This window comes from Symphalangus syndactylus, chromosome 9, assembly GCF_028878055.3.
Source record: "Symphalangus syndactylus isolate Jambi chromosome 9, NHGRI_mSymSyn1-v2.1_pri, whole genome shotgun sequence".
NCBI classification, from domain to species: Eukaryota; Metazoa; Chordata; class Mammalia; order Primates; family Hylobatidae; genus Symphalangus; species Symphalangus syndactylus.
The window spans coordinates 100,464,554-100,475,464 of record NC_072431.2 but is presented as its reverse complement, the minus strand read 5'-3'; positions in this window follow the sequence as shown (position 1 = coordinate 100,475,464).

Genomic DNA, 10,911 nt, shown 5'->3' with positions numbered 1-10,911 from the left:
GTGTGTGTGTGTGTGTGTGTGTGTGTGTGTGTTGATGCCAGCGTCAACTCCATCTTTTATAAGTAAATAAGAAAAGACTATCTCAAAAGATATGAAGACGTAGTTCACAGGAAAATAAGTGCAATTCTGGCACATGAAAAGATATTAAGGCTCGCTTAACTGCAAATCAAATATGTGGGGTAGCATCTTCCACCAGCCAGATTAACAAAAATCAAAACATTTTGAGTCTTGCTCTGTCACCCAGTCTGGAATGCAGTGGCAGGATCTCGGCTCACTGCAACCTCCGCCTCCCGCCTCCCGAGTTCAAGCGATTCTCGTGCCTCAGCCTCCCAAGTGGCTGAGACTACAGACCCACGCCACCAGCCTCGCTAATTTTTTTGATTTTTAGTAGAGATGGGGTTTCACCATGTTGCCCAGGCTGGTCTTAAACTCCTGAGCTTAGGCAATCCGTCTGCCTCTACTATCCAGCTTCCTTAAAAAAGGAGAATGATCTTTATGTGCTAATACAAAACTATTTCCAACCTATACTAACTAAAGAAAAATAAAAAGCTAGGTGCAGAACGTTGTGTGTGTTGTGGGAAGAAAACATATATATATATATGTCTGTACTTATTTTTGTAACTGCATAGAATATCTTTGGAAGAGTACGTAAGAACCTGTAATAGATGCCACCAGGGAGCAGAACTGGGAGACTGGATGCAGGGGAGAGAAGGAGACTTTTTTCCATGCCCTTTGAATGTTGAGCCTGTGCTTACAGTCTGACACATGAGTAAACGGATAGTGGAGAAGGGCTGAGGAAGTTGGTGTAGGTACTGCAGAATAGAGCATTGGTTCATAGACTCTTGGAGCACAAAGGTACTTTATTGTTCATTTAGTCTAGCCAAGAAAACTGTAGCCAATGAGTCTAAATAATCAATATTAGAAATTTCTAGCGGGCTTATTCCTGGGTTCCAGCCCAGATCTATGGAATTCAGAGTCTCTGGGGCTGGAGCCAGGGAACCTGCATTTTGTCAAGTTCTTTAGTTGTTTGTCTTGCACGTTAAAGTCTGAAAGTCCGTGGGGTGTGGGGAGGGAGAGCATTAGGAAAAATAGCTGATGCATGCTGGGCTTAATACCTAAGTGATGGGTTGATAGGTGCAGCAAACCACCGTGGCACATGTTTACCTATATAACAAATCTGCACATCCTGCACATATACCCCAAAACTTAAAATAAAAATTAAAAATTTTTTTAAAGTCTGAGAGTCACTGTTTTATTTTTTGTTTTGAGATGAGATCTCGCTCTGTCACCCAGCCTCGAGGGAAGTGGCTCACTGCAGCCTTTACCTCCTAGGCTCAAGTGATCCTCCTACCTCAGCCTCCTGAGTAGATAGGACTACAGGCATGCGTCACCACGCCTAGCTACTTTTTAAAATATTTTTGTTGAAATGGGGTCTCACTCTGTTGCCCAGGCTGGTTTCAAGCTCCTGGACTCAAATGATCCTCCTGCCTCAGCCATCTAAAGTGTTAAGATTACAGATGTGAGCCACTGTGCCCAGCCAGAGTCACTGTTTTAAATGTCTAGTTTAAGACTACACCACTACTAGAAAGGCAAATGCAATCCTGTGCCTTCCTGTAGCCAGTATATGTCATTTGTTGTGTAAAGGATGGCACTTACACCCCACGCAGCTCCCCTGGAGGCAGCCATATGCTCAGTACACAGATAGGGGATACTGCCAACCTGCCTGCCAGGCCTGAAATCTTTGAAGCCTGTTGGTTTGTCCCTACACAGCCACAGGAGCTGTGAGGCCAGGAGCCCAGGAACACATGGAGATTGAAAGACACCTGCTTTCCCCAGCGTCTGCATGGAGAAGCTTATTATATGGCACTATGAACGCTTATTAAACAGCAGCAATGACCGGGTGTGGTGGCTCACGCCTGTAATCCCAGCACTTTGGGAGACCAAGGCGGGCGGATCACAAGGTCAGAAGATCAAGACCATCCTGGCCAACATGGTGAAACCAAAATTAGATGTGTGTGGTGGTGCGTGCCTGTAATCCCAGCTACTCGGGAGGCTGAGGCAGGAGAATAGCTTGAAGCAGGGAGTCGGAGGTTGCAGTGAGCCAAGATTGTGCCATTGCACTCCAGCCTGGGTGAGAGAGTGAGACTCCATCTAAAAAAAAAAAAAAAAACCCAGCAGCAATACATTTATTTTGGCTCTGCTTTGTATCCAAAAGATAGTCCCTACTATTATTTGAGCTGCATAAATAGAGATAAGAGAACAGAACTGTCCAACAAATGTGGAGAACACCAACAAATATCAATAAGGGATTTAATCATTGGCCTCTATCAATTACGTGAGGTTTAACTTTGAGTAAATTATAAGATTTCTGTGAGCTAGCTTGCAAGGAAAAAAAAAGTCTTAAATGACTTGCAACTGTTACACAGTCATTTATATTCCATCTAGTCATATTCAGAGACTTAAGAGCTAAGAAATACAAGTATAGCAGATTTCCTTTTTTCTCTTCTGCCCTGAGAAGGACATGATCTCTACAGAGGTTACTCTCTGCAGCTGAGGCAGAATGAGATTATAGCTAGAGGCTGTCTGCTAAACACGTCTGGAGGGTACACTCAGTGATGACCACAGATACTAATAGTGTTTTCAGTTTGGAACAATTATGAATAAAGCTGCTAATAATATTTATCTACAAGTTTTATGTAAGTGTAGGTTTTCATTTCTCTTTGGTAAACATTAGGTTGGTGCAAAAGTAATTGCAGTTTTTGCCATTACTGTTTTAAAAATGGGCAAAAACCCCAATTACTTTTGCACCAACCAACCTAATACTTAAGAGTGAAGTGGGTGAGTCATATGGCAGGTATATATTTAAATTTATAAAAAGTTGCCAAACTGTATTCCAAAGTAGTTTTTACCACTTTACATTATATCAGAAATATATGAGAGTTCCAGTTGCTCCATATCCTTATCAACACTTGCTATTATCAATCTTCTAAATTTTATCGATTCTCACAAATGTGTACTGAAAACTCCTGGTGGTTTTAATTTATATTGCCTTTTTTTTTTGAGACAGAGTCTCACTCTGTCTCCAGGCTGGAGTGCAGTGGTACGATCTCGGCTCACTGCAACCTCTGCCTCCTGGGTTCAAGCAATTCTCCTGCCTCAGCCTCCTGAGTAGCTGGGACTACAGCTGCACACGACCATGCCTAGCTAATTTTTGTATCTTTAGTAGAGATGGGGTTTCACCATGTTGGCCAGGATGATCTCGATCTCTTGACCTCATGAGCTGCCCGCCTCGGCCTCCCAAAGTGCTGGGATTATAGGCATGAATTACCATGTCCAGCCTATATTTCTTTGCTGATTAATGATGGGGAGCAAATTTTCCTATACTTGTTAGCCATTCATATATGTTCTTTTGGAAAGTGTTTAAGTCTTTTGCCTGTTTAAAAAGTTTTATATTTTTAATTGGTATTATTATTACATTTTAAGAATTCCTTATATCTGGATATAAGTTCTTTATCATATTTATGTATTACAAATATATTTTTTCAGTACATGTCTCACTTTTCATTTTATTAGTGGTGTCTTTTGAAGAGAAGATTTTAATTTTGTTATGCTCAATTTATCAATATTTTTTCTTTTATACTTAATACTTTTTATGTCCTAAGAAATTTTGCCTACTCCAAGGTTGCAAAGATTTTCTTCTATGTTTACATCCAGAGATGTATAGTTTTTTAGCACTTATGTTAAGACCATGGTCCATTTCAAGTAAATTTTTGAATAAGTGGAGGTAAAATTCCGAGTTTATTTATGTGACTGTTCAATTGTTCCAGCACCATTTGTTTTCCCCCAGGATTTACCATGCTATTGACAAAAGTCAATTGACCGTGTAAATGTAGGTATATTTCTCAACTCTCTCTTCCATTCTATTGGTCTATATAATTATTCTTTTTTTTTTTTTTTTTGAGACAGAGTTTCACTCTTGTTGCCCAGGCTGCAGTGCAGTGGCATAATCTTGGCTCACTGAAACCTCTGCCCTCCAGGTTCAAGCGATTCTCCTGCCTCAGCCTCCCAAGTAGCTGGGATTACAGGCATGTGCCACCACACCTAGCTAATTTTGTATTTTTAGTAGAGATGGAGTTTCTCCATGTTGGTCAGGCTGGTCTCAAACTCCTGACCTCAGGCAATCCGCCCACCTCGGCCTCCCAAAGTGCTGGGATTACAGGCATGAGCCACCATGCCCGGCTATGTATTTATTCTTATGCCAATACTACACTCTCTTGATTACTATAGATTTATATCAAGTCTTGAAATCAGGCAGCTTAAGTATTCCAAGTTTGTTCTTTTTCAGAACTGTTTTGGCTATTCTAGGTACTCTGCACTTGGTTATAAATTTTAGAATCAGCTTGCCAATTCCTATACAAAATGCTGACTGGAATCACATTCAATCTATTAGACCAATTTGAGGAGAATTTACATCTTAATAATGTTGAGTCTTCCAATCTATGAACATGGTATATTTCTCCATTTTTTTAGGTTGTCTGTAAGTTTTCTCAGCAAATATTTAGAGTTCAGTATACAGGTCTTGGACATATGTTATTTGTTATTTCATGTTTTTGGGTGTTAATTGTAACTAGTCATTTTAAATTTTATTTTTCAATTGTTCATTGCTAGAATATAAAAATACAATTGGTTTTTGTATATGGACCTTATATCCTATAACTTTACTAAATATGCTTACGAATTCTATTAACTTTTTCATCATTCATTAGAATTTTCTCTGTACTCAATCATGTTGACTAAAAATACATTTTTAGTTATTCCTTTTCAATCTATTTGCCTTTTAATTCTTTTCCATATCTTATTGCATTTGCTAGGACCTACTTAATGCTAAAGAGGAACAGTGAGAACAAACAAGTTCAGTCATTCACCACTAAGTATGATATTATTTGTAGAGTTTTTTATAGATACCATTTATCATGTTGAGGAAGTTTCCTTCTTTTCCTACTTTGCTGAGAGTTTTATTTTTTGTTTGTTTGTTTTTAATGATGAATCAGTGTTGAATTTTGTCAGCTGCTTTTTCTGCATCTATTAAGATGATCAAATGCTTTTTATCCTCTATCCTGTAAATATGGTAAAATACATTAATTGATTTTCAAATGTTTAACTGCATTTGGGGGATAAATCTCAATTTGGTTATGATGCATTATATTTTTTATATATTTCTGGGTTGAATGTGCTAATATTTTGCAAAACATTTTTGTGCCTATTTTTATGAGAGATATTGGCATATAGATTGATATGTAGTATTCTTTTCTGGTTTTGGTATATAGGTGATACTGACTTCATAATATAAGCTGGTAAGTGTGCCCATCTCTTCTATTTTCTGAGTATTTGTAGGACTGGCATTTTTCCTTCCTTAAATATTTGATAGAATTTGCCAATGACTTCATCAACCCGGAATGCAGTTTTGATTGTGAAAATATCTTAAAGTATGAATAAATTTCTTAATTGACATATGGTTATTCAGGTTTTTCATTTGTCCTCAAGTCAATTTTGATAAATTGTGTCTTTCAAGAAAATTGTCCCTTTCATGTAAGTTGGTGAATTTATTGGAAAAAATAATTTATAGTATTTCTTTATTATCCCTTTATTATTCATAGCATCTGTAGCAGTGTCTCCTCCTCTGCATTTCTCTAGGTAATTTGCGTCTTTTTCTTTTTAAGGATTAGTCCAGTAGAGATCTATCGATTCCTTTGATCTTTTTGAAGGAGCAATTTTCAGTTTCATTGATTTTCTCTATTGTTTAAACTTTCTTTTATTTACTTAGTTTAATTTGCTCTTCTTTTTCTAGCTTCTTAGAACTTAGATCATTGATTTTAGATTCTTTGTCTTTTCAAAGTATATGTAGGAATAAACCTTTGCCTTTAAAAATAAACTTTATATAAGTATATAAAGGTATAAATTCCCCTCTAGGCACTGCTTTAGCATCATCCTCCAAATTTGATATGTTATGTATTAGTTTCTTCTGGCTGCTGTAACAAATTACCACTAACTTGGTGGCTTAGCTCAAAACAACACAAACATTTCCTCACAGTTCTGGAGGCCAGATGTCTGAAATCAGTATTACTGGGATGGACTCAAGGTATTGACAGGATCTGGCACCATCCAGAGGCTCTCAGGGAGAATCTGTTCCTTGCTTCTGTCAGCATTTGGTGGCTGCCAGCATTCCTTGTCTTGTAGCCACATCACTGCAATCTTCTAGGCCAGCATCTTCTAATCTCTCTTTCTGTTCTGTCTTCACATAGCTTTCAAAACTCTCTGTGATCAAATCTTCCTGTGCCTCCCTCATAAGGATACATATGATTGCATTTAGGGACCACCTTGCTAATCTCGGATAATCGTCCCATCTCAAGATCCTTAACCTAATCATATCCATAAAGTCCTTTTTATTGCCGTATAAGATAATATCACAAATTTCAGGAATTAGGATGTAGATATCTTCTAGGAAGCCATTTTCATCATACCACATGTTGTATTTTCATTTTCATTAATTTTATTTCACTTCATTTTCATATTTTCTAAGTTCTCATATTTCTTTTCCCCATGGGTATTTTTGTTTTATGGCCTAGCTGTGGACCATCTTGGTGAATTTTCCATGTGTGTGTGAAAAACCTGTGTATTCTGCTGTTGTTGAGGGTACTGTTTTATAAAAATCAATTAGATCAAGTTGGTTGATAGCATTGTTCAAGTCTTCTATTCTGTATAGATTTTTTTTTCCCATATTTGTTCTATCAGTTACTAAGAGAGGATTGCTGTAGCCTTGAACTGTACTTGTGGATCTTTCTGTTTCTTTTAGTTCTGTCAATTTTTGCATCTTGTATTTTGAGGATCTGTTAGGAGGTACATATACATACTTAGGATTGCTATGAATTATTTTAAAATGTCTCTTTTTTCTCTCTGGTAATATTTATTGTCCTGAAGTCTACTTAGTCTAATACTAACAAAGTCACCCTCCTGATTAGTGGTTGCATAGTACATTTTTTCATCGTTTTGCTTTTAAACTGTGTTTGTCTTTATAGTGGGATTTTGTAGATAGAATATAAGTGGATCTTGCTTTTCATTCAATATGACATTTTTTTTTTTGCTTTTTTAATTGAAGTGTTTTAATCAGTGTTTCTCAAATAGGGGCAATTTTGGACCCAGGGGACATTTGGCAATGTCTGGAGACATTTTTGGTTGTCACAATGGCAGAGGTTGAGGAAGTCTCTACTAGCATCTAGTTTATAAAGACCAGGAATGCTGTTGAACATTCTACAGTGGAAAGGATAGCCTCCTACAAGCAGTAATTTTTTGTTTTTGAGACTGGGTCTCACTCTGTTTCTGAGGTGGAGTACAGTGGCACCTTCATGGTTCACTGCAGCCTGGGCCTCCTAGGTTCAAGCGATCCTCCCACCTCACCCTCCCTAGTAGCTGGGACTACAGCCATGTGCCACCATGCCTGGCTAATTTTTCTATTTTTTGTAGAAACAGGGTTTGCCATGTTGTCCAGGCTGGTCTTAAACTCCTGTGCTTAAGCAATCCACCCAGCTCAGCCTTCCAAAGTGCTAGGATTACAGGTGTGAACCACTGTGCACAGCCCCTACCACATTTTCTTGATCCATTTATCTGATGATGGACACTTAAGCTGATTCTACATCTTGGCTATTGTGAATAGTGCTGCAATAAACTTGGGGATGCAGATATCTCTTTGAGACACTGATTTAATCCTTTGGATATACATCCAGTAGTGAGATTCCTGGATCATATGGTGACTCTTTTTTAGTTTTTTTGAGAAACCCCCATACTCTTCTCCATAATGGCTGTACTAATTTACATTCCCATCAACAGTATAGAAGAGTTCCCTTTTCTCTGCATTTCTGCCTGTATTTGTTATTTTTTGTCTTTTTGATATCAGCCATTCTAACTGGGGTGAGATGATACCTCACTGTGATTTTGATTTGCATTTCGCTGAAGATTAGAGATGTTGAGCATATTTTCATATACTTACTGGCCATTCGTATGTCTTCTTTTTAAAAATATCTATTCAGATTATTTGCTCATTTTTAAATTGGATTATTTGTTTTTTTGCTATTGAGATATTTGAATTCCTTGTATATTCTGAATATTAATCCCTTGTCAGATGAATAGTTTGGAAATATTTTCTTCCATTCTATGGGTTGTCTCCTCACTTCACTGATTCACTTCCAGTTTTAAAAGATATTTTTGCGGAGTATGTAATTTTTGGTTGAGAACTTTTTTCTTTCAGCACTTTAAAGGAACCATTCAATTTTCATAAGACATTGCCATAAGGCTTGCATAATTTCTGAAGAAAAGTTTGTGTTTGATTACCTTTCTTCCCTTGCTTATATCTTTTTTCCTATGGCTACTTTTAAGATTTTTCTCTTTATCTCAGGCTTTGAGGAATATGATTATGACATATCTTGGTATGTTCTTTTTTGTGTTTATCCCACTTAGGCTTTATTGAGTTTCTCGGATCTGTAGGTTTATCATTCCCCTTAAATTTTGGGCCATTATTTCTTCAAATATTTTATCCAATGCATCCTTCCTCTCACAAATTCAGGAACTCTGATTACCCATATGTTAGGCCACTTGATATTGTTCCATACATCACTGAGGTTCTGTTCTTCTGCTTTTAGTCTCTGCTGTCTGTGCTTTGTTTTGAATAATTTTGCTTGGTATTTGTTCAAATTTAGTTATCTTTTCTCCTGTAGCGTCTAATCTGCTATCATCTGTGAAATTTTTATAGCAGTAATGTATTTTTCTTTTTCTGAAGCTCAGTTTGGTTCTTTTTTTTTTTTTTTTTTTGAGACGGAATCTTGCTGTGTCACCCAGGCTGAAGTGCAGTGGCGCAATCTCAGCTCACTGCAAGCTCCGCCTCCCGGGTTCACGACATTCTCCTGCCTCAGCCTCCCGAGTAGCTGAGACTACAGGCATCTGCCACCATGCCCAGCTAATTTTTTGTTTTTGTTTTTTTTTTTAGTAGAGACAGGGTTTCACTGTGTTAGCCAGGATGGTCTCGATCTCCTGACCTCGTGATCCACCCACCTCGGCCTCCCAAAATGCTGGGATTACAGGCATGAGCCACCGTGCCCGGCCTCCAGTTTGGTTCTTTTTATATCACCCATTCATTTCATATGTATTTTTCTTTAAATCCCTGATCATATTTATAATATTTTAATAGCTATTTTAAAGACCATGTATGCTAATTTCATAATTTCTGTCAATTTTTAGTCTGTTGTTGATGATTGATTGATTGATCTTCTGTTTCTGTGCCAGTCTTACAATTCAGATGCCAGGCTTTGTGAATTGTATGTTGTTGAGTGATGAACTTAATTTTTGTATTGCTTTAAAGAGTGTTGGTGTTGGGCCTTGTTCCAGTGCTCAACACGATGTGGAAGCTGCCAAAGCTGGGGCTTCCACCCTCTGAAGCCACAGCCCAAGCTGTACATTGGCCCCTTTCAGCCATGGCAGCAATGGCTGGGACACAGGGTACCAAGTCCCTAGGCTACACACAACACGGGGACTCTGGGCCCGGCCCATGAAACCACTTTTTCCCCCTGGGCCTCCTGGCCTGGGATGGGAGGGGCTGCCGTGAAGGTCTCTGGCATGGCCAGGAGACGTTTTCCCCATGGTCTTGGGGATTAACATTAGGCTCCTTGCTACTTATGCAAATTCCTGCAGCAGGCTTGAATTTCTCCTCAGAAAATGGATTTTTCTTTTCTACTGCATTGTCAGGTTGCAAATTTTCTGAACTTTTATGCTGTTTCCCTTTTAAAACAGAATGCTTTTAACAGCACCCAAGTCACATTTTGAATGCTTTGCTGCTTAGAAATTTCTTCTGCCAGATACCCTAAATCATCTCTCGCAAGTTCAAAGTTCCATAGATCTCTAGGGCAGGGGCAAAATGCTGCCAGTCTCTTTGCTAAAACATAACAAGAGTCACCTTTGCTCCAGTTCCCAACAAGTTCCTCATCTCCATCTGAGACCACCTCAGCCTGGACCTTATTGTTCATATCACTATCAGCATTTTGTCAAAGCCATTCAACAAATCTCTAGGAAGTTCCAAATTTTCCCATATTTTCCTGTCTTCTTCTGAGCCCTCCAAACTGTTCCAACCTCTGCTTGTTACCGAGTTCCAAAGTTACTTCCACATTTTCAGGTATCTTTTCAGCAATGCCCCACTCTACAGGTACCAATTTACTTTATTAGTTCGTTTTCATGCTGTTGATAAAGACATGACTGAAACTGGGAAGAAAAAGAGGTTTAATTGGACTTACAGTTCACATGGCTGGGGAGGCCACAGAATCATGGCGGGAGGTGAAAGGCACTTCTTACCTGGTGGCAGCAAGAGAAGAATGAGGAAGAAGCAAAAGCAGAAACCTCCGATAAACCCGTCAGATCTCATGAGGCTTATTCACTATAATGAGAATAGCAAGGGAAAGACCGGCCCCCATGATTCAATTACCTTCTCCTGGGTCCCTCCCACAATAGGTGGGAATTCTGGGAGATACAGTTCAAGTTGAGATTTGAGTGGAGACACAGCGAAACCATATCACTGTCCCTTCTCTTTGCCTCCAAGCAGAAAGCTGGGTGGTTGTCTCATTTGTTTCCTTTCTCTTGAGGATCACAAGAGAAAGGAAACAAATGCTCTGCCTGTCGTCCAATATCTGACAACAATCGTTTTATGCATTTTGCTCAGTTTTCTTGTTGTTCACAATAGAACAGCAAGTCCCATAGCAGTTTTTCCTTCGTAGGCAGATGTAAAAGTCTAGGAGCACAAATCTTATTGCCTCTAAGGAACCAAATGTCCTGGTGTAGACTCAACTAGACCCATTATTTAGGAAATACAAATGC